Source organism: Capra hircus, chromosome 25 (genome assembly GCF_001704415.2).
Source record: "Capra hircus breed San Clemente chromosome 25, ASM170441v1, whole genome shotgun sequence".
NCBI lineage: Eukaryota > Metazoa > Chordata > Mammalia > Artiodactyla > Bovidae > Capra > Capra hircus.
Window position 1 is genome coordinate 30311370 of NC_030832.1, and position 23519 is coordinate 30334888.

Here is a 23519-nt window from a genome sequence, read left to right on the forward strand (position 1 = left end):
TACTATTAACAGAATAAATATGTGATCTATATACTATTTCTAAGAAGCCCCCTAATTCTGTAAATCAAATTTTATTTCCCAATTTACAGATAGAGAAACCAAATCAGAAAAAGACTAAGCAATTCTAGCCATGTCACAAAATGCAGAAAACAGCAGAGCAGGACTAGAACCAATGTCAGCCTGAATCCGTAAGGACTACAGCCCTCAGCTGTTACGCAGACCTAGTGGAGCACAGAAAGAACAACGCATAGTTGAAACTTCAGCTTCCCTTCAACCCTCTGAATGTCTAAATTCTCTTGATATTGAATATAAAGTAATCTGCAGTTCTAAGGGAAACCAGCTCTATGATCATTCTTAATCACATCATGAAAAACAAGAGATAACTCATTTTACCTTAGAAAAAAAATATGAAAAAGAATACACATAATATATGCACAGTAGGTAGGGGAAAAAAAAACTACAGCTATTTGGGACAGTGGTGTGTTTTAAAATTCTTTTTCACTTTCACATTCTGAATTCCCTAAACTCTGAACAGATCAAAGTTTTACAGATTATCCCTCAAAAAAAAAAAAAAAAAAAGACAAGAAACACAAATTAATAACTATTTAAGCATTCTGTTTCATCATGATAACAAACAGATGGTTTTAATATTCTGGAGGCTAATTCCTGAACAATTAAAAACACAGCAAGACATTAACATCTAATGAAACATTTTAACTACCAGTATATGCATCTGCCATTAATTCCCACACAGTAAGGTCTTGGATCTCCTCAATCTGTTCTTTATTAAGGAAAGTTTTTCCACTCTGTATTTAGTGAAGTAGAGAATTAACAACTGTTTTCAATCAGCAATCAGCAGGGTATTTCGCCAATGTGTACTGAAACCATGTACACTATCAGACTTAAATTTATTCTTATGATGGCTTTGATGTACACACACTTGCAATTTAAGAACAGATCCAGCTTTCTAATTAGGTGTTTTCAACCCCAAATCCACGCCACATTAGCCCCTTAATATACAACAGAAATTCTCATTGTTTCTAAAAGCAATGTATTTGTTTAATAATGCAACTCATTTTGACTCAGATTGCCAAAAGTATCCCAGTCTGTAGCTTCTACCATTATAGCAACACGTAAAGGCAAACATCATAAGAACACTGAAAGACAACTAGACATAGCACATTCTCAGATCTGACAGGTTAACATGGGGTGACCAGTTACCATTAAGCTGCTTAATAATACTGTACCTGCTGCTGCTGCTAAGTTGCTTCAGTCATATCCGACTCTGTGCAACCCCATAGACAGCAGCCCACCAGGCTCCCCCATCCCTGGGATTCTCCAGACAAAAATACTGGAGTGGGTTGCCATTTCCTTCTCCAATGCATGAAAGTGAAAAGTGAAAGCGAAGTTGCTCAGTCATGTCCGACTCACCCCATGGACCGCAACCTACCAGGCTCCTCCGTCCATGGGAGTTTCCAGGCAAGAGTACTGGAGTGGGTTGCCATTGCCTTCTCCGAATACGGTATCTATTTGTTTGCTATTATATAATTTCCCCCCAACTGTACATAATGTATCTAACTGAATTCTCACATAAATTTTCTGGGTAAGCAAAATAAACTGTAATGTGTCCCCATCACAGGACAAGAAATCAAAGCTCAGACATGAGTGACCCAACCAAAGGCACCTAGAGAGATGGTGATGAGCAGAGCTACTTACCAGGATTCCTGGCCACTGACTGAATGTTGTGTTTATTGTCCTTAAGGTAGTGTCATAATCTACTGTACTAAGCTACTGGTTCTTTATATGACAATTCTGAGGCAGACATGATTGTTACTCTTTAAGGTTAAGTAAGTGGAGGCAAGTGTTTAAGTTAAACAGATAGGAAGAGGTAGACGTACAGTTCACAACCAGGCCTTTCATCCTAGGGTCTATGTGATTCCATAATACTATGCTATCCTCCAGAGTATCATTATCATTCATTGGCAATGCAGATATATTTTAACCAACTGCAATGTGACCATTCTTCTGGGCAAGTAACAACAATGATCAGTGACCAAATATTTTAGGGGGAACAATTAGCAAATTAGCTATAAATATTCTGAATCTTTGTAATGGAAAAAAATAAGTAAATGTTATCACCCATCTGGGGTTATTTTAAATTATTTAATTTTTTTCCAGCCTCACCTCAAGGTGTGAAGGATCCTAGTTCCCTGACCAGGAATCAAACCTGTGTAATCTCAAAACACTAGACTTCCAGACAAGACCCTATCTTGGTTATTTTTATACCTGTGTCTCTCAATTCTGGACAATTAATACATAATCTAATGTGAAAGTGACTGTCGCTCAATCGTGTCCAACTCTTTGATGTACAGTCCATGGAATTCTCCAGGCCGAATACTGGAGTGGGTAGCCTTTCCCTTTTCCAGGGGATCTTACCAACCTAGGGATTGAACCCAGGTCTCCCGCATAGCATGAGGATTCTTTACCAGCTGAGCCACAAGGGAAACCCAAGAATACTGCAGTGGGTAGCTAATCCGTTCTCCAGCAGATCTTCCAAATCCAGAAATCGAATCAGCGTCTCCTGCATTGTAGGTAGATTCTTTACCAACTGAGCTATCAGGGAAGTCCATATGTGGATTCTTTACCAGCTGAGCCACAAGAGAAGCCCAAGAATACTACAGTGGGTAGTCAATCCCTTCTCCAGCAGATCTTCCAAACCCAGAAATCAAATCAAGGTCCCCTGCATTGCAGGTAGATTCTTTACCAACTGAGCTACAGGGAAGTCCATAACCTAATGTAGCTAAATCCTAATATATTAAAAATATTAATCTATGAACTAAATTCTATAAAATGATTTCAAACTTCATCCCAGAATGACTAATAATCAAAATACATTTTAATACAGGGTAGGATTATTTTGGTCATATCAACTCAGTCAAGCAACTGAGAATACAATTTCATTTACTTTAGTCATCTGCAGTAAGAAATTTAGATTAGCTTAATGGTAAGGTTAAAAAAATAAACTTTAATCAACAAGTTACTTTTACTTTTATTCAAAACCTATACGTGCCAAGCAATTCTTGTCTGGTTTATAGTTTATTATTTCTAGCTGTGAATATTTAGTGTAAGATTATTAAAAGGGAAGACAGTAGAGAAGCATGTGGACTAGACTACTTATTTAAAAACTGTTAAATTCTAGTGTTGGTGTATATAAATATACATGTTCAGTTCAGTCATGTCCGACTCTTTGCAACGCCACAGACTGCATTACGCCAGGCCTCACTGTCCATCACGAACTCCCAGAGCCTACTCAAACTTATGCCCATCACATCGGTGATGCCATCCAACCATCATCCTCTGTCATCCCTTTCTCTTCCCGCCTTCAGTCTTTCCCAGTATCAGGGTCTTTTCTAATTAGTCAGTTCTTCGTATCAGGTGGCCAAAGTATCGGGTTTTCAACTTCAGAATCAGTCCTTCAAGTGAATATTCAGGACTGATTTCCGTTAGGATTGACTGGCTGGACTCCTTGCAGTCCAAGGGACTCTCAAGAGTCTTCTCCAATGCCACAGTTCAAAAGCATCAATTCTTTGGCTCTCAGCTTTCTTTATAGTCCAAATCTCACATCCATATAGGACTACTGGAAAAACAATAGCTTTGACTAGACAGACCTTTGCTGGCAAAGTAATGTCTCTGCTTTTTAATATGCTGTCAGGGTTGGTCATAGCTCTTCTTCCAAGGAGCAAGCATCTTTTAATTTCATGGCTGCAGTCACCATCTGCAGTGATTTGGGGGCCCAAAAAAATAAAGCCTGTCAATGTTTCCATTGTTTTCCCATCTATTTGCCATGAAATGATGGGGCCAGATGCCATGATCTTAGTTTTCTGAATGTTGAGTTTTAAGCCAACTTTTTCACTGTCCTCTTTCACTTTCATCAAGAGACTCTTTAGTTCTTCGCTTTCTGGCATAAGTGTAGTGTCATCTGAGTATCTGAGGTTATTGATATTTCTCCCTGAAATCTTGATTCCAGCTTGTGTTTCACCCAGCCTGGCATTTCACATGATGTACTCTGCATATAAATTAAATAAGCAGGGTGATTATACAGCCTTGACATACTCCTTTCCTGATCTGGAACCAGTCTGTTGCTCCATGTCCAGTTCTAATTGTTGCTTCTTGACCTGTATACAGATTTCTCAGGAGACAGGCCAGGTGGTCTGGTATTCCCATCTCTGAAGAATTTTCCACAGTTTGTGGTGATCCACACAGTCAAAGGCTTTGGCATAGTCAATAAAGCAAAAGTAGATGTTTTTCTGGAACTCTCTTGCCTTTTCAATGATCCAACAGATGTTGGCAATTTGATCTTTGGCTCCTCTGCCTTTTCTAAATCTAGCTTAAACATCTGGAAGTTCACAGTTCATGTGCTGTTGACGCCTGGCTTGGAGAATTCTAAGCATTGCTTTGCGAGTACAATTGTGTGATAGTTTGAACATTCTTTGGTATTGCCTTTCTTTGGGATTGGAAAGAAAACTGACCTTTTCCAGTCCTGTGGCCACTGCTGACTTTTCCAAATTTGCTCACATATTGAGTGCAGCACTTTTATAGCATCATCTTTTAGGATTTGAAATAGCTCAACTGGAATTTCATCACCTCCACTAGCTTTGTTAGTAGTGATCCTTCCTAAGGCCCATTTGACTTCACACTCCAGGATGTCTGGCTCTAGGTGAGAGACCACACCATTGTAGTTATCTGGGTCATGAAGATCTTTTTTGTATAGTTCTTCTGTGTATTCTTGCCATCTCTGCTTAATATCTTCTGCTTCTGTGAGGTCCATACCTATTTTTGTCCTCTATTGTACCCATCTTGGCATGAAATTTACCTTGGTATTTCTAATTTTCTTGAAGAGATCTCTAGTCTTTCCCATTCTATCGCTTTCCTAAATTTCTTTGTATTATCACTGATGAAGGCTTTTATATCCCTCCTTGTTACTCTTTGAAACTCTGCATTCAAATGGGTGTATCTTTCCTTTTCTCCTTTGCCTTTAGCCTCTCTTCTTTTCTCAGCTATTTTTAAGGCCTTGTCAGAGAACCATTTTGCGTTTTTGGATGTTTTTCTTCTTGGGGATGGTCTTGATCACTGCCTCCTGTACAAGGTCATGAACCTCCGTCCATAGTTCTTCAGGCACTCTATCACATCTAATCCCTTGAATCTATTTGTACATGTATGCTAAAGCCTGAATGCCTGTTTCCCTTTCAAGTTCAAATGCATATGTTAAAATTTAATTCCCAATTTCAAGGTATTAGCAGGTGGGCCTACTGGAGGCGATCAGGCATAAGTGGAGCCTTTTTGGGTGGGATTAATGCTCTTATGAAAGAGATCCCAGAGAGTTTCCTCACTCTTCCTACCATGTAAGAAAAAGGGGAAAGCAGGCCATTTATGAAACAGGAATTGAGCCCTCAGCAAACACAGAATCTGCCTGGCTCCTTGACGTTGGGACTTTACAGCCTCTAGGACTATGAGAAATAAATGTATATTGCATATAAGCTACCCAAGTCTATGATGTTTTGTTATAGTAGCCAAAATGGAACAAGACAACATATATATACATACACACAGACACACATATATATATTTCAGTAAACAAAGAAATTATAGTACTAAAACTACCTACAGAGATGCCAGAGAGCTCACAGCTCACTGTAAAAGGAAACCACCGAAAAAAACATGAAGTATTGCACACTGAAAAGACTGTACATAGCACCTACTTACTTCTTTGCTTCTGTACAATGAAAGCTTAATGATAACTTTAAATCAAAATATTATGGACAAATAAGTACATAAAACTTTAAAAACTACAAAATTGGGACTTCCGTGGCAGTCTAATGACTAAGACTCCACTCTATCAATGCAGGAGGTATGGGTTATATCCTTGGTAAGGAAACTAAGATTCCCACATGAAATATATAAGTAAAACAAAAATCTTAATATGAAAAACAATAAAAAATAAATGTGGAGTTTTGCCTGGCAATCAAGGTAAACATATTTTAAATGTACTATTTCCCAAATACTTAGCCAGAGCAATAATACAAAGAATATTTTTTAAAAGAATAAGATGGTATATTGCCATAGCAATGACGATTGATTACATGGGAAAGAAATTCAAGTTGGGAGAGACAGGAAATATTTTTAGTGAAATAACGTTTTATTCCTACAGAAAAAAAAAAGAAATCTCTAATTACACATTAAAAAGTCATTACAGATACATATTTACTACCTTTTTAGGAGAAAGATGGGGGAGGGGGTCTGTACCTCTTTTTTTGGCAGTTCTTATGAAAATTCATAAGCCAGATGGCATTCAATAAATGTAAAGAGCTAAAGAATTTAGTTTTATAGAAAAACATCAATTAGCATAAGAAAATTAGCAATTAAGCAATCATTATACAACATATATCAATATTACTAACGAGTGAACATATACACTAAATTTCTAATGTGAACTCTGTTAGAGGAAAATATTTTGAAGCACTGCTATTTTACTACAAAAAGTGTTATCAGTTATTCATTGCAGCTATACGTCAGTACCTACCACTTTTGTTGTCTGGTTGTTAAGTCATATCAGACTCTTTTGTGACCCCATGGACTGTAGCCCACTAGACTCCACTGTCCATGGCATTTCCCAGGCAAGAATACTGGAGAGGGTTGTCATTTCCTTCTCCAGGGGATCTTCCTGATCCAGGGATTGAACCTGTGTCTCCTGCATTGGCAGGTGGATTCTTCACCACTGAGCCACCAGGGAAGCCTGCCCACTGCCCCACTGTAACAAAGTCCTTTCTGGATCTCCTCAGAAAGTACAGTGGTTCCTCAGCAGCTGACCATTGGCCCAAAGTCATTTGCCTTAATAATTCAATTTTTTTGAAAAATCTATCACTTTTTTTCTATACTTGCAGTTCAGGTTGGTCCTCTTCTACAAGGACAAAACTACACAGGACAGCCATCAAAGCTCTCTACTCCCTGTGGTCAAGTCTGTGGGGATAACGCAGTGAGACGAGATCTATTATGCTCCACTGTTAAAGTTACATCCATAAGGCTGTCAAACCAACCCCTACCCCACAAATCTTAAGGCCCAAAGATAATTTGTGCAAAGATGACTATAACCAAGCCATTTCTGAAGATGAGAGACTCTAAATGAAAAATACATAAGATTCAAAACAGTAAGAGTCTCATGAAGTTCAGTGAGAGGTATAGTAAGTACACAGTGGTATTTCTATAATAGTCAGGACAGGGGCCCTGGTGGTCCAGTGGTAGAAAGTCAGCCTGCCTGTGTGGGGGCCAGGGGTTCGGCCCCTGGTCTGGGAGGATCCCACATGCCATGGGGCACCAGATCTATGTGCTGCAACTACTGAAGCCTGTGTCCTAGAGTCTGTGCTCTGCAACGAGAAGCCACCACAATGAGAAGCCCTCGTACTGCTACTGAAGAGCAGCCAACACAAAGGCTCAGTAGAGCCAAAAAATAGTCAATTAAAAATATCAGGACAGGAACCAGGAGAAGGGACACTACCGAAACAAATTTTAACCTTAAGGAATCTTCTTGTTCAAAAGCTTATGCTTTCTAAAACCCTAGAATGTTATTTATATATATATACACACACAATTATTTTAATTGGAGGCTAATTACTTTACAATATTGTGGTGGTTTTTGCCATACATTGACATGGATCAGCCATGGGCATACATGTCCCTCCATCTTGAACCCCTCTCCGGCCTCCGTCCCCATCCAATTCCTCTGGGTTGGCCCAGTGCACTGGCTTTGAGTTCCCTGTTTCATGCCTTTAACTTGGACTGGTCATCTATTTCACATATGGTAATATACATGTTTCAATGCTATTCTCTCAAATCATCCCACCCTCACCTTCTCCCACAGAGTCCAAAAGTTTGTTCTTTATATCTGTGTCTCTTGCTGTCTCACATATAGGGTCACTGCTACCATCCTTCTAAATTCCATATATATGCATTAATATACCGTATTGGTGTTTTTCTTTCTGACTTAGGCTCCAGTTTCATCCACCTCATTAGAACTGACTCAAATGCATCCCTTTTAACAGCTGAGTACCAATATTCCATTGGGTATATGTATCACAACTGTCTTATCCATTTGTCTGTGGATGGACATCTAGGTTGCTTCCATGTCGTAGCTATTGTAAACAGTGCTATGATGAATACTGGGGTAAATGTGTCTCTTTCAAATCTGCTTTCCTTGGTGTGTATGCCCAGCAGTGGGATTGCTGGGTCATATGGCAGTTCTATTTCCAGTATTTTAAGGAATCTCCATACGGTTCTTCATAGTGACTGTACTAGTTTGCATTCCCCAAAACAGTATAAGAGAATTCCCTTTTCCCCACACCCTCTCCAGCATTTATTGTTTGTAGATTTCTTGATAGCAGCCATTCTGACTGACGTGAGAGGGAACCTCATTGTGGTTTTGATTTGCATTTCTCTGATAATGAGTGATGTTGAGCATCTTTTCGTGTGTTTGTTAGCCATCTGTATGTCTTCTTTGGAGTAATGTCAGTTTAGCTCTTTGGCCCATTTTTTGATTGGGTCATTTATTTTTCTGGTATTGAGCTGCATGAGCTAGTTGTATATTTTTGAGATTAATTCTTTGTCTGTTACTTCATTTGCTATTGTTTTCTCCCATTCTTAAGGCTGTCTTTTCACCTTGCTTATAGTTTTCTTCATTGTGCAAAACTTTTAAGTTTAATTAGGTCCCATTTGTTAATCTTTGCTTTTATTTCTGTTATTCTGGGAGGTGGGTCATAGAGGATCTTGCTGTGATTCATGTCAGAGAGTATTCTATGTTTTCCTCTAAAAGATTTATAATTTCTGGTCTTACATTTAGATCTTTAATCCATTTTGAGTTTATTTTTGTGTATGGTGTTAGAAAGTGTTCTAGTTTCATTCTTTTAAAGGTGGTTGACCAGTTTTCCCAGCACTACTTGTTAAACAGATTGTCTTTTCTCCATTGTATATATTCTTGACTCCTTTGTCAAAGATAAGGAGTCCACAAGTGCATGGGTTTATCTCTGGGCTTTCTACTTTGTTCCACTGATCTATATTTCTGCCTTTGTGCCAGTACCATACTGTCTTGACGACTGTAGCTTTGTAGTATAGTCTGAAGCCAGGAAGGTTGATTCCTCCAGTTCCATTCTTCTTTCTCAAGATTGCTTTGGTTACTCAAGGTTTTTGTGTTTCTATACAAACTGTGAAATTATTTGTTCTAGTTCTGTGAAAAATACCATTGGTAGCTTGATAGAGACTGCACTGAATCTATAGATTGCTTTGGGATACTCATTTTCACTATAAATACATATATTTATTGGCCACTGCTTATTGCTTTTTTCTAACCTCCAACTTTCTGTAACATTTTACTTTCAATATGCTTTTCCAAGATAGTTTTAGACAGAATCCAAATCAAAGATATGAATTTATATGTAACTAACTGAAGGGTGGATATTGCGGAATAAACACTGGCACCAAATATGCCTGTATTTATGATTTTTGTTCTAAAAGTTAATAAAATGTACCTTTCTAGTGCAGTAATTGGAAATATTACCAGAAGAAAATGTTTACGGAACATTACCTGACTTTTCTGACAAGATCTTAAAAATTTAAGTAGACTTTTGAAATATCCATCCCTTTTATTTAATATTAAATATGGTCTATAGTTGAGAGACAACACACGTTTTTGCCATACAAATGCAACAGGTCTTCCTAAATGAAACCTTCTGATCTATGTGGAGTAATACGCCATTTTCTATTTCTTGAAATTCTTGTTACCATCAGGGCAGAGAGCAGATGACCTGTTGTGAAGCAAGTGCAAGAGAAGCAAGAACAAGAACCCCCGAGCTACAGGACCTTAGACTGAAAAATGACCCCACCAGTCAAAGTCAATCCTCTAACACCCATTACTCAACTTACCTCTGGAAGAAATTCAACAAGTGAGAAACAGAAAAAGATCAAGGAAGATGCTCAGACCCAAGAATTTTAACTTAAGCTGGTTTTTCAACCAAAGGAGAGAAAGAAAGTCTACCTTTACCTGTAAACTCTGGATTCTACAGAAAGTACTGATTCCACACAGCTTTTGGAACTGAATACAAAAGAACATGTACCAGATTTCCTTTCTTACCTCCTTCTCCTAACCTCCAAGCTGAATAAGGGAAAGGAAAAAGAGATTGTTTTCAATAAAATGTTGATAAGGTTACAGAAACACCCCAAGGCCTGGGCCTCTGTCTATAGTATAAATGGCTAAAAGGTATGATGATGGGTAGGAGTTTATTACAAGGTTTACCAGCAACCTATGAAATTAAAAGAAACACTTCTGAAACAGGAAAAAGTAGATTAAAATCCCTGGGTTCATGACGCGAAGAAAAACAAAGGTGTGGTCTGAATATTAACTACTAAAGAATTGCAAAGGTAAAAAATCCTTTCCTTTTCCTTCTTTCTTGAGTGAGACAGAAAACATAGTGAAACTCCAGGCTATCAACCACTGGTACCCCACTGCTAGCCATGGCAACAGCTGCACGGCTCTGTTGTAATAAACTGGAACAATTTAATAGCTTTTATTGTTCTGTAGTGGTGTCTGAGCATAGCCACTCTCCCCTCCTAGGACTCCAGGGCCCCGCAAGGGCAGCAATGAGAGAAGATCTCATTTACCTAAAAGCACTTATAAATTTTTAATTTGCTTTAACAAGTAAATTAACAAGTCCCTCATTCAGGCAAGTTTTATGGCTTCTTGCCACTTGGGGAAGGCTGTAAAAGTTTTATAGATAATCCAGAGCTACTGAGACTGCTCATAATAAATTGTCTGTTTCCTGTTATTTTATCAAACCACTGGGCTTCTAATGACTTAAAGTCACAGTTCCCTTATATTCAGGCTTTTTATGAGGCCATATTGATAAACTCCAAAGAACACCTTAAATTATACTGGGCCCTTGTTAATCATTACAAAGATTTTTTTTCTTTAATGGGAGCTTACCTTAGCTTACGCCCTGCTAATAAATGCTACAACATGTTCTGGAGACAGCATGCTGATTGTACATATTATTTAAGATGCTGCCTTAGCCAGAGTTCCTATTAGCAAATACTTCAAGGTAGCTGTAACCTGATCTGTTCTGCACAGACTCACCAAGAGTCCTACCCACTGGAATGTGGTGCTTTCTAGACTGCTGCATTTTCTCCTAGAAGGGAGTAGCCTGATGACAATCTGTCATGCATGGTGAGAGCAGTTAAACGTCAAATGTGTGGATCAGAGTTTGACCCTGGATTAACATAAAATTTAGTTATCAGTTATTACCAAGTCATTCAGACCTGAACTAACTTTAAGACAGTGTGGCAGGAAGGAAAAGGAGCAAAGGCAGATCTCATTCACTAATTATGGAATACCTGTTACCAGCCAGGAATGGGGCTGGCAATGTGTAGAATACAGAGATGTGTAAATATTCAAATTGATTATGACACATCATTTATTAATCGCACATATAAACTGAGTATTAGAAATCAATGACAAAGCAAGGAAAATGAAATATGCTCTCCAAGTCAGTCTGCGACCATGTGGAGTTAGTAGAGGTGCTAAGTGGCCCAGTTGGCTTTGTGATGACCTTTATATTTTACACGTGTGCATGCACACACACACAAACAGGCAAAGTGAAGATCTAAAGGCATTTGCTTTTTTCAATTTAGTCTGTCTGGGGAGAGAATCTTAGGGAGAAGTCACCCACAACCAAGGACAGAATAATCTATGTAAGGCCTTCAAACAAAATGATTCAAAAGGCCAAGAGATCACATCACGGTTCATACAGATACAACACGCGCCGCAGGAAGCACACTGAGTTCTCGTTACATTCATATTGATTTTCCCCAAGAAAATACAACTGCGCAGATTAGTATCACCCAGTGTAATCTCACATGAAGGTTCACCATTTAAATAATGACTATTCTTGTGTGGTTTCATATTTCTCATTCTTCTTTTAATTATACCACTTTATTCAATGCTGCAGAGTATGAACCTCTTGGCCAAGGTGTCAGAACCCAGTCACTGAGATGCATTCATAATAACTCTTTTCAATTTCGCTCTTTTCTAGGAGGAACAAATTCAAGATAGCAAAGCTTACTGTCACTGCTGCCACAAGACCACATTCCAAGGATAGTACATTCTTGTTGATGCTAGTTATCCAACCTCATTTCCACCCTAACTTCAAGGTTATATACAAACGCTTCCTCTGACAGAGGAAAGATCTGATGATTACCAGTTGCTACATGAACTAAGGACCATTTTCTGATTTAAGAGAATGGAACATAGGTGGTCTCTCTCCTATTTCACTGTCATTCAAAAAATCTGAATCTGAATGACAGTGAAAATAATACAATCTCACCCAAGTACTTCCACATACATAATTGCATTCAAACTTCATAATTCCACGAAGCAGTAGAACTATTTCCAGTATGCAGATGTAAAACTGTATTCAGACAGGTTGACTAATTTTCCCAGTTCACACAGTTAGGGAGAAGCAGAGCAGGTTTTAAAATCCAAAGTTGTGAAAATACCACTGAACAGGGATATATAGGAATATCTTCAGTAAATACATCAGGCTTATACATGTGTAACTACACATTCTGTGAGAGTGCTATCTTGCTGCTCTTAGACCTATGTGCTAAACCAGTATCTAGAGCTGTTGTGGATCAAGTGGTTTTACTCAATTCCATAACCTAACACAGCCAGTTTATTCTTTGTAAATTACAAACCATTGGCTTTCAACAGGAATTAGGTAAGGTCTTTTTCTTTTAAGAGCCTATCACAGAGTTTAGAGCATTTGGAGATGCTTAATAAGTTTTTATTGAATACCAAGCCAATATAAAATTTTTGAGTATATAGTTACATGATTATTTATTTTACTCTATCTCTTCAACAGTTTAAAAAACAAAGTAGAGCAGAGACTACTATATCTTCCTTCTCACCAGTATATCCTCAGTGCCTAACATAGTATCTGGCATATAATATGTATGCTCAGTTGCTCAGTCACATCTGACTCTTTTGTGACCCCCATGGACTGTAGCCCTCCAGGCTTCTCTGTCCATGGAATTTTCCAGGCAAGAATACAGGAGTGAGTTGCCGTTTTTTACTCCAGGGGATCTTCTTCTCGAGCCAGGAATCGAACCCACGTCTCTTCCATCTCCTGCCTTGGCAGGCAGATTCTTTATCACTGGTGCGACCTGGGAAGCCTAGGTGCATACTCAATAAAAGTCTGTTAAATGAACACATATGAACTAGTTCGATGCCTACTCATTACCACTCCTAAAAATATCTCCAAAATAAGAAGTTTAAAAACTTCTCATAATGTGCATTATGGAACATCATCTCTGAATATAAAGAAAAGCATTATTAGGTAGGCTCCAAGAAGTATTCAAGATTTTTAAGACTTTTATGTGTGTATGAGTATATACATGTCTACAAAGAAAGCCTTAACCACATAAACACCCATCCACCCACACCCTTAATCTATGATCTAATCCTCTCAAGTTTACTGGTGATCGCCTTTCATTTATCAAAATCATTAAAAAATATTTGCCCAACCCTCTGCTTGTCTGTAGCAGTGGCAGGCAGCCTGCCAAATGTTATTTCCACAGAAGTAAATGAGATCACTCCTTGGTTGCACCTAAGTCCTTTAGAATTCAGGAGTTTTTCAGTTCACGTTTCAGGTTAATCTTTTCCTTTCTTTAAGAACAGAACATCCTCTTTGCAGATCTCCCTGAGGGCTTGGTATTTGCAACATCAAACAGAACACACAAACCACTGCACCCACTTCCAAAAGCCTATTATACTGTCAACTGGCTTCCTAACTGCAACCAAGGGAAAAGGCTTACAGACTCTTAAGCTTATTTGGGTGGGGGGCGGGGGGGGCAGGAGGTGGGCAGGGGGTGCTGCTGGAAAAGTATCCATAATTTCTCCAAGCTACCACTGCATTTTGTTTCACTAAAGAACACCTAATAAGATGAGTGACATTCCAAGGAGGGAAAAAAGCTCACTAACTACAAATCTTACCCCTCTTTTATTTCTTTTTTCTCTCTCTCAAACTTTCAATTGCTGGCAGGCTCTGAGAATGGGAGACTGTCATGCATCACTACCAGTGAGTCTTTCCCATACTACTTACTGAATCATCATAAAATGCAGAGCCACAAGAAAGAAAGTCCAAAGTGGGGTGAGAGTTGTGGCAGTACCTTATGGTTCTGTATGACTTACGTTTTACTATTCACTATGGGATGCGTAAGAAGGGCTCGAGTGAAAATGGGGAGGAAAGCAGGCATAAACATGTTTTTAACTTTCAAAGCAATTAAGTATGTTCTGCATGTTTCCTTGGCTTCTTCAGAATCAATCCAAAGTAATACAAGCCCAAGGGGAATCTGTGGCTGTCAGCCCATACCAGTAGGGATTCACCTCCCTAATTGTTAACAGAGTTTGTGAATATCTGTTCCAAAAGGACACCACTAATGGGTCCCAAGCAGGAGAAGGCTTCCAGAGCGTGCAGTAATACACAGAACAAGCATTCATGGCACACACAAATATGGATATAAATACACAAATCCCCCTAGGCTGAACATTAAACCATTTATCTTCTCTAACATCCACATTTTCCTTTTTCCTTTCTGTAAGTTTTTCACAATTGGTTACTATGGGGAAAATGGAAATGCCCACAAAGGGCTGCATGTCAGAGAAATGGAAATGATGGGAAGACAATGAAAGAGAAGAGCACAGTACAGAACAATACATGCTTTACCAACAGCCGCACATCTGCGTGCCTTAAGTGAGTCAAATCACAAAATCCTGTAATTTCCTTCATCTGGCTCCTAATCACCTCTTCCAGGAAGGCTTGACATAGCCATGAAGGCTTCAATACATGGAGTAGTTGTGTTTTAAAGACACAAAATAAATTCTAGGTAAAGTCCTCAAAGGCTGTTGAATTTCGATACTTGACAGCAATTCTATATTCGCACAATGACACACTCTATAAACAGCTTACATGTTCTCTGACACCTGTGTGTTAGCAAGGTCACTTATTTTTGATACAGAATCTCCTGGCCTTAAGCCTAGGCAGCCTAGCAGCTGAAAAGGGGTGACTCACTCTGTGTGAAATGCATTAGACACAGCTCACCTGTACATGCCCTTCGTGTCTCCTCATAATCTCCCTTTTCTTTATTCTGAGTTAATCTTTCAACTTATAAATTGATAAGAAATCCATTCACTGTGGATAATTTCTTCCCTCTAGAGAAGGCTTTTTGCTCATGCAAAGAATGTCGATAAAAGTGAAGGAAGGAAGACAACTGAATCATTCATCTTGTTTTAAAAAAAAAAATTCAACTGACAATGTTGCCGAGATCTAAGGGTGTTACCGAGCCAAGCAGAGATTACTAGTCACATTTTTGACTTTTGATTTTTATTTAACAACTCATTTGTATAACCTCAATGAATGGAAGCAGCAGACCTGAAAAGATTTGCAGCTGAAGTTCTATCAAGTTAGAAGGTTATGTCAGCTGCCAAGTCTGGAAATGGGGCCCGGCACAGCAAGAAAATGGTGAGAGATTGGTTACAGCCATAAGTAATTGATCTGTCTGAAAATACGGGCTACGAATCATGGGATTAATGCTGGTGCTCCAGCTGGGCTGCATTGCTCATTTCCCTCTAGCTCTCTGACAACAAAGATGTGCCTCTTTCTCCAGGGACGAGAAATTTTTATTAAAATCTTTATACAACTTAGCAGCAGACCATCCTAGAGATTTGGGGAGGAGGGTAGGTGCAGTCGCCATAAGGAAACCATCCTACAATTTTCATTTGATCTGGTTTTTATTTCAAACCAGCCACCGGCCTGCATCCCATGGCCAAATGTACTTGCCCGTCAGCTCAGCAGACATGGAGAGAAAGAGCCCCGCTAGTGGGCCGCTTAGCTGGAGAGAAGTGGATGAGTAAAGTGGCGGAGAGCTGCAGGGAAAAATAAAGTGGGAAGGCATCCAAAACTGCAGCTGTGCTGGCCCATTAAAAAGCTGAAACTCATTCCACTGTTCGACCTCATGCTTATCACCACATAACTATTCATCAAAGAAATTTCAGTGCAATTAATTAAATTATTCCCATGTCTGTGCCACAGAGTCGTTATTCCAATATCAGCTTTCACTCACACTGTCTTAAGCTCATGTCTGCATGCCAAGTCACTACTCTGGGGTTGTCCAGTCTCAATAAAGCTGTGCTCCTCACCACTCACAGAGGCTATCATTTCTCTTTTTTATTGCCATTTATTTTCCACTAGGATTTTGCTGCCAGTATATTGGCAGGACTTCCAGTATATGGATGTAATGAAATCTACCACAGACACTTAACACGGGGTCAGGATGGAGCTCAGCTCATGTGAAGCTGTAATATAATAAACAAATGCTTTCAGAAGGAGGATTTTATCAGCTCAAAAATAGAACTTGGTATTCTCTGGTACCAAGTGCAGAAAAAGTTGGAGTCATTTTAAAATTCTTGCGATAATTAAGTTTATGGCTGAAGTATGCCTAACATAGGAAATGTGAGCTACAGCAGAGATTCCTTTTCATCTGTCAGAGCTGGTTTAATAAAAAGGAAGAGAAATAAAAATGTACTGCTGAAAGTATGCTTTTTATACAGCCCTCTCCTTAGTCATCGACCTGTAAGGAGCACAATCGTATAATCTGAGGAATTTGCTGCCTGTGGAACTTTTTTCTGTTATAGCAAACTGTAAATGAGATTAAGAGACTACCACCCTCTCTATGATAACCAGTGGGTGAATATGTAAGGCTCTTCTCTTCCCCTTGCAGAACACCCGAGCAAATTATAGGATTGGGACAAAGTATACACCTAGAGATGTTTGCACTCAATTTTATATTCTAACAGGATGGCAGCCTTCATTAAATACAACACTCAGAAGAAAGAGATAAAGCACTTTGTGAAATTTAGTGTTGACCTGACTCACAACTGAAAAGTAGATACTGAGATAATCACCACAGTACCCAGAGGGCTAGCTACCATTTCAGGCTAGAGGACCTCACCTAACTTCCAAGAATAGCAGGAGGTAAGTAAAGAGAAGAGGTTCTAGTACATGCACTTCCTTTAAAATCACACCAATCCCAGAGTTTAAATGTGAAAACAGTGTTTTATTTCAAGTGCTGTTGAGATTTGATTCTGTCACTATAAATATAGAATGCTTCATAGTACCTCTTTATGAACTATTTGAATATTTTTTATTAGCATGTTATTAAATTGAACCATTGGGAAAAGAAACAATTAAGTGAAAAGAATCAAATTAGGCTGAAAATGTTCTATAGTTTGACAAAAACTTTAAACCCACAAATCTAAGAGACACAAAGAACCATAAGCACAAGAAATATAAGGAAAACTACAACAATGTAGATCAAAATTAAATTGATCGAAACTAGTAACAGAGAAATTCTTAAAAGCAAACAGAAAAAAAAAACATTAAATACAGAAGAAAAAGATAAGGATGATAGCTGATTTTGCCATAGAAAACAATGCAATTGAGAAGACAGTGTATGTAATATTTTTAAGGTATTGGTAGAAAAAACTATCAACTCACAATTCTATAACCAATTAAAATTTCTCACAAAAACAGAAGTAAATGGAGGACTTTTTCACAATGACAAACTCTGAAACAACTAATCACCAGCAGACCGGCACTATAAGAAATGTTAAACAATGTACCTTAGGCAGAAGGTAAGTGGTAACATGAAAATACAGATCTGCACAAAAGAATGAGGTGCTAGGGTAGCAACACAGGTAGTATAATTTTTTTCCTCATTATTTAAACCCTTTGAGAATATAATTAATTATAGATCAGTAACAATGTAGTATGGAGTTTACAATGTACATAGAAGTAAAAAATATATGACAATAAGAACATGAAAAGGGAAAAATGGGAAGATATTATTGCAAGGTTCTTATGCTGTATATGAATTATATAATATTATTTGAAGGTAGACTGTGATAAGATATACAATAACCCCTAAAGCAATAACTAAAATAACAAAACAAGGAGTTACAGATATTAAGCCAAGAAATGAGATAAAATGGAATCTAAAAACATTGAACTGATTTTAAACAGCAGAAAACATGAGAAAAAAACAAAAACACAGAAAAATATAGAGAATAAAATAGTTAAAACTAACCATATCAAGAACCATACACAATGTAAATGACTTATATGTCCACAATTAAAAAGGCAAAGATTGTCAGACTCAATAAAAACAAAAAAGACTTAAATACATGCTCTCTATGAGAAATATACTCTAGATGTAAAGACACAAATAAGTTGAAAAAAATGGAAAAGACACACCAAGCTAATACAAATTAAAATAAAGTTAAATTAATATAAGGCAAAGTATGCTTCAGAGTAAAATATTTAATAATAATACTCAACTCATCAACAGGACATAAGAATCTTAACTGTTTATGCATGTAATAACAAAGCTTGAAAATAAGTGAAGCAAAAACTCAGAGCTAAAAGGAGAAATAGGCAAATATACAAATACAATGAGAAATTTCAATATCTCTTTTCAAAAACTGATATAACTCAACAGCCAGACAGAAAGGCTATAGAAGATGTGAATAACACTATCAACAATAACTGACATTTATATAATACCCCATTCAACAACAGTAACATTCATTTTTTCTGAGTTCACATGGAAAATTTAACAGTATAGACCCTATTTTCATTAAAAAAAAAAGTCTTGATAAAGATAAAAACATTCAAGTGATACAAAGTACATTATCTGGTACAATGGTATCAAAGGGGAAATTAGAAAGCATTTTGATTTGACAAAACCACAATGAGGTATCATCCACACCAGTCAGAATAACTGTCATCAAAGTCTACAAACAATAAATGCTGGAGAAGGTGTGAAGAAAAGGGAATCCTCTTACACTGTTGGTGGGAACGCAAACAGGTACAGCCATTATGGAGATTTCTTAAAAAACCAGGAAGAGAACTGCCATGCTAAGTTGCTTCAGTTGTGTCCGACTCTGTGCGACCCCATAGATGGCTGCCCACCAGGTTCCACCGTCCCTGGGATTCTCCAAGCAAGAACACTGGAGTGGGTTGCCATTTCCTTCTCCAATGCATGAAAGGGAAAAGTCAAAGTGAAGTCACTGAGTCATGTCCAACTCTCAGCGACCCCATGGACTGCAGCCTACCAGGCTCCTCTGTCCATGGGATTTTCCAGGAAAGAGTGGAGTGGGGTGCCATTGAACTGCCATAGGACCCAGCAATCCCACTGCTGGGCATACACCCTGAGGAAACCAGAACTGAAAGAAACACATGTACCACAATGTTCATTGCAGCACTATTTACAATAGCTAGGAAATGGAAGTGACTAGATGGCCATAGGCAGATGAATGGATAAGGAATTTCTGGTACATATACACAATGGAATATTACTAAGCTATAAAAAGTCAGTTCTAATGAGGTGGATGAAACTGGAGTCTATTAAACAGGCTGAAGTCAGAAAGAGAAACAAAAATACTGTATATTAATGTGTGTGCATATATATATATATATATATATATGGAATTTAGAAAAACAGTAATGATGATCCTACAGGCAGGGAAGCAAAAGAGACACAGATGTAAAGAACAGACTTTTGGACTCTGTGGGAGAAGGTGAGGCTGGGGTAATTTGACAGAATAGCATTGAAACATGTATATTACCAGTGGTAAAACAGATGACCAGTGCAAGTTTGATGCATGAAGCAGGGCACCTAAAACCAGTGCTCTGGAACAACTTGGAGGGATGGGGTCGGGAGGGAGGTGGGAGGGGTTCAGGACAGGGGACACACGCTTACCCATGGCTGATTTGTGTCAACGTATGGCAAAAACCATCACAATATTGTAAAGCAATTATCCTCAAATTAAAAACACATAATTGAAATCAAAATAAGAAAGTATTTTGATTTGAATGCACGTGAAAACACAGCACATCAAAATTTGTGGGATAAACCTAAACTACTACTTAAGAGGGGAAATAATGGTGTCAGGTTAATAGTTTCAGCTTCTACCATAAGGAACTAGAAAGAGAAGAGCAAATGAAAACAAAAGTAAACAGAAAAATACAAGTAAGAGTAGAAATCAGTGAAAGAGAAAACTGAAAGACAATAAATAATACCAATAAAACCAAACACTGATTCTTCTACAAGATCTGTAAAACTGATTATCTCTAGTCAGATTAATCAGGGAAAGAAAGGAGGGTCATGAATTACTAGTACCAAAACTTAGAAATGTCACATCAGAGCAGATTCTAAAAATATTTAGCAAACATATAAACAATAAAGGAAATATTATTAACAATTTTATGCCAATAAACTTGAAATGGACAAACCCATTGAAAGACAAACTACCAAGACTCATTCAAGAAGCAATAGTTCTGGATAGCCCTTTATTTATTCAAGAAATGGAATTTGCAATTGAAAACCTTTCAGAAACAAAACTATAGATACAGATGGCTTCAATGATAGATCTTACCACACTTTCAAGGAAAAATTAATACTAATACTATACAAACTCCTTCCAAAACTGGCATACTATAATGCCAGAATTATGCTGATATTAAAACCAAAGTAACCGGAAGAAAACCACAGAATAATAAATATACTCAGCAATATATAAAAGGGATAATACATCCTAATGGAGTAGTACTTATCCCAGAGATAAAAGGCTGGTTTAACACTTGAAATTTAATCAGTGTTATTTACCATATTAACAAACAAAAATTATCAAAAATTAACAAAATTTATCATATTAACAAAAAAATATGATATTTCAAAAGATTCACAAGTAGCAGCTGACAAAAATTCAGTATCTACATCTGATAAAATCTCTCAGCAAATAAAAAGTAGAAAGGAGATTCCTCAACTTGATAAAGGGCATGTAAAGGAAATATACAGTAACATATTAAATAGTGGAAAACAATGTTTTTCACCTAAAATAAGTAAAATGACAAGGATGTCCACCTTATACTTTTATACAATCTTGTACTGAAGACTGCAGACAGGTTTAAAAAAAAAAACTGACTGCCATCCAGATTGAAAAGGAAAACTGTCTATTCACAGATGATATTTTCATCTGCACAAATGAATCCACAAAAGAGCCACTAGAACTAGCACTTCCTCATTGATCAATGCAAAGAAATAAGAGGAAAACATAGAATGGGAAAGATTAGCGATCTCTTCAAGAAAATTAGAGATAACAAGGGAACATTTCATGTAAAGATGGGCACAATAAAGGATAGAAATGGCATGGACCTAACAGAAACAGAAGATATTAAGAAAAGGTGGCAAGAATACATAGAAGAACTATCCAAAGAAACGTGTTAATGACCCAAATAACCACAATGGTGTGACCACTCACCTAGAACCAGACATCCTGGAGTCTGAAGTCAAGTGAGCCTGAGGAAGCATCACTACTAACAAAGCTAGTGGAGATGATGGAATTCCAGCGGAGTTATTTCAAGTCCTAAAAGATGATGCTGTGAAAGTGCTGCACTCAACATGGGAGCAAATTTGGAAAACTCAGCAGTGGCCACAGGACTAGAAAAGGTCAGTTTCACTTCAAGCCCAAACAACAGCAATGCCAAAGAACATTCAAACTAATGCACAACTGTAATCATCTCACACACTTTCAAAGTAAAGCTCAAATTTCTCCAAATGAGGCTTCAACAGTACATGCATCAATAACTTCCAGATGTTCAAGTTGGATTTAGAAAAGGCAGAGGAACCAGAGACCAAATTGCCAACATCCGCTGAATCACAGAAAAAGTAAGAGAGTTCCCGAAAAACATCTACCTCTGTTTTATTGATTATGCCAAAGCTTTTGACTGTGTGAATCACAACAATCTGTGCAAAATTCTTAAAGAGAAGGGAATACCAGGCCACCTTAACTGCCTCCTGAGAAATCCGTATGCAGGTCAAGAAGCAACAGTTAGAACTGGACATGGAACAACAGACTGGTTCCAAATAGGAAAAGGAGTATGTGAAGGCTATATATTGTCACCCAATTTTTTTAACCTATATACAGTGTACATCACGTGAAACGCTGGGCTGAATGAAGGACAAGCTGGAATCAAGACTGCCAGGAGAAATATCAATAACCTCAGATATGCAGATGACACCACACTTATGGCAGAAAGCAAAGAGGAATTGAAGAGCCTCTTGATGAAAGGTAAAGAGATGAGTGAAAAAGTTGGCTTAATACTCAATATTCAAAAAATTAAGCTCATGGCATCCGGTCTCATCATTTCATGGTAAATAGAAGGGGAAACAATGGAAATAGTGACAGACTTAATTTTCTTGGGCTCCAAAAATAACTGCAGATGGTGATTGCAGCCATGAAATTAAAAGATGCTTGCTTAAAAAAAAAAGAAAAAGATGCCTGCTCCTTGCAAGAAAAGTTATGACCAACTGAGACAGCATATTAAAAAGCAGAGATATTACTTTGCAACAAAGTTCCTTCCAGTCAAAGCTGTGGTTTCTCCAGTAGTCATGTATGGATGTGAGAGTTGGACCATAAAGAAAGCTGAGCACTGAAGAATTGATGCTTTTGAACTGTGCTGTTGCAGAAGACGCTTGAGAGCCCCTTGGATTGGAAGGAGATCAAATCAGCCAATCCTAAAGGAAATCAGTCCTGAATATTCACTGGAAGGACTGATGCTGAAGCTGAAGCTCCAGGACTTTGGCCACCTGATAGGAAGAGCTGACTCATTTGAAAAGACCCTGATGCTTGGAAAGATTGAAGGTGGGAGAAGGGGTTGACAGAGAATGAGATGGTTGGATGGCATCAACAACTCAATGGACGTGAGATTGAGTAAGCTACGGGAGTTGGTGATAGACAGGGAAACCTGGCATGCTGCAGTACACGAAGTCACAAAGAGTTGGAACGACTAAGCAACTGAACTTAATTGAGCACTAATAAGCGAGTTTATCCAGATTACAGGATACACGATAAGTACATAAAAATCAACTATGTATGTATATGCTAGCATTAGAAATTAAAGTTAATAAAACACACCATTTAAAACAGAATAAAAAATACATAGGGATAAATTTGACCTAATGTGAAAGATCTATACACTAACTACAAAACATTTCTAAGACAAATTAAAGAAAACCTAAAGAAATAAGAAAATATATTCATGAAACAAAAGACTCTATTGCTAAGATCAGCATCAATTTTTCCCTAATTGATCTACACATTCAAAACAATCTAAATCAAAATCTCCACATGTTTATTTGAAGAAATTGACAAAGTGGTATGTTAAAATTCATATGGCAATGCAAAGGACCAAGAATAGCCAAAACAATTTTGAAAAAGATCCATGGTAAAATAGCATTTCCAGATTTAAAACACTGTAACCAAGATATGTAGTAGTACTGACATCAAGACAGACCAGACTGAG

General features: G+C 37.8%; 1 protein-coding gene across 2 annotated transcripts in view; it reads right to left on the reverse strand.

Annotated features, from left to right (window-relative positions):
* Positions 1-23519, reverse strand: part of AUTS2 (autism susceptibility candidate 2) — a 1198651-nt gene that overhangs the window by 699984 nt on the left and 475148 nt on the right. The window lies entirely within an intron of this gene.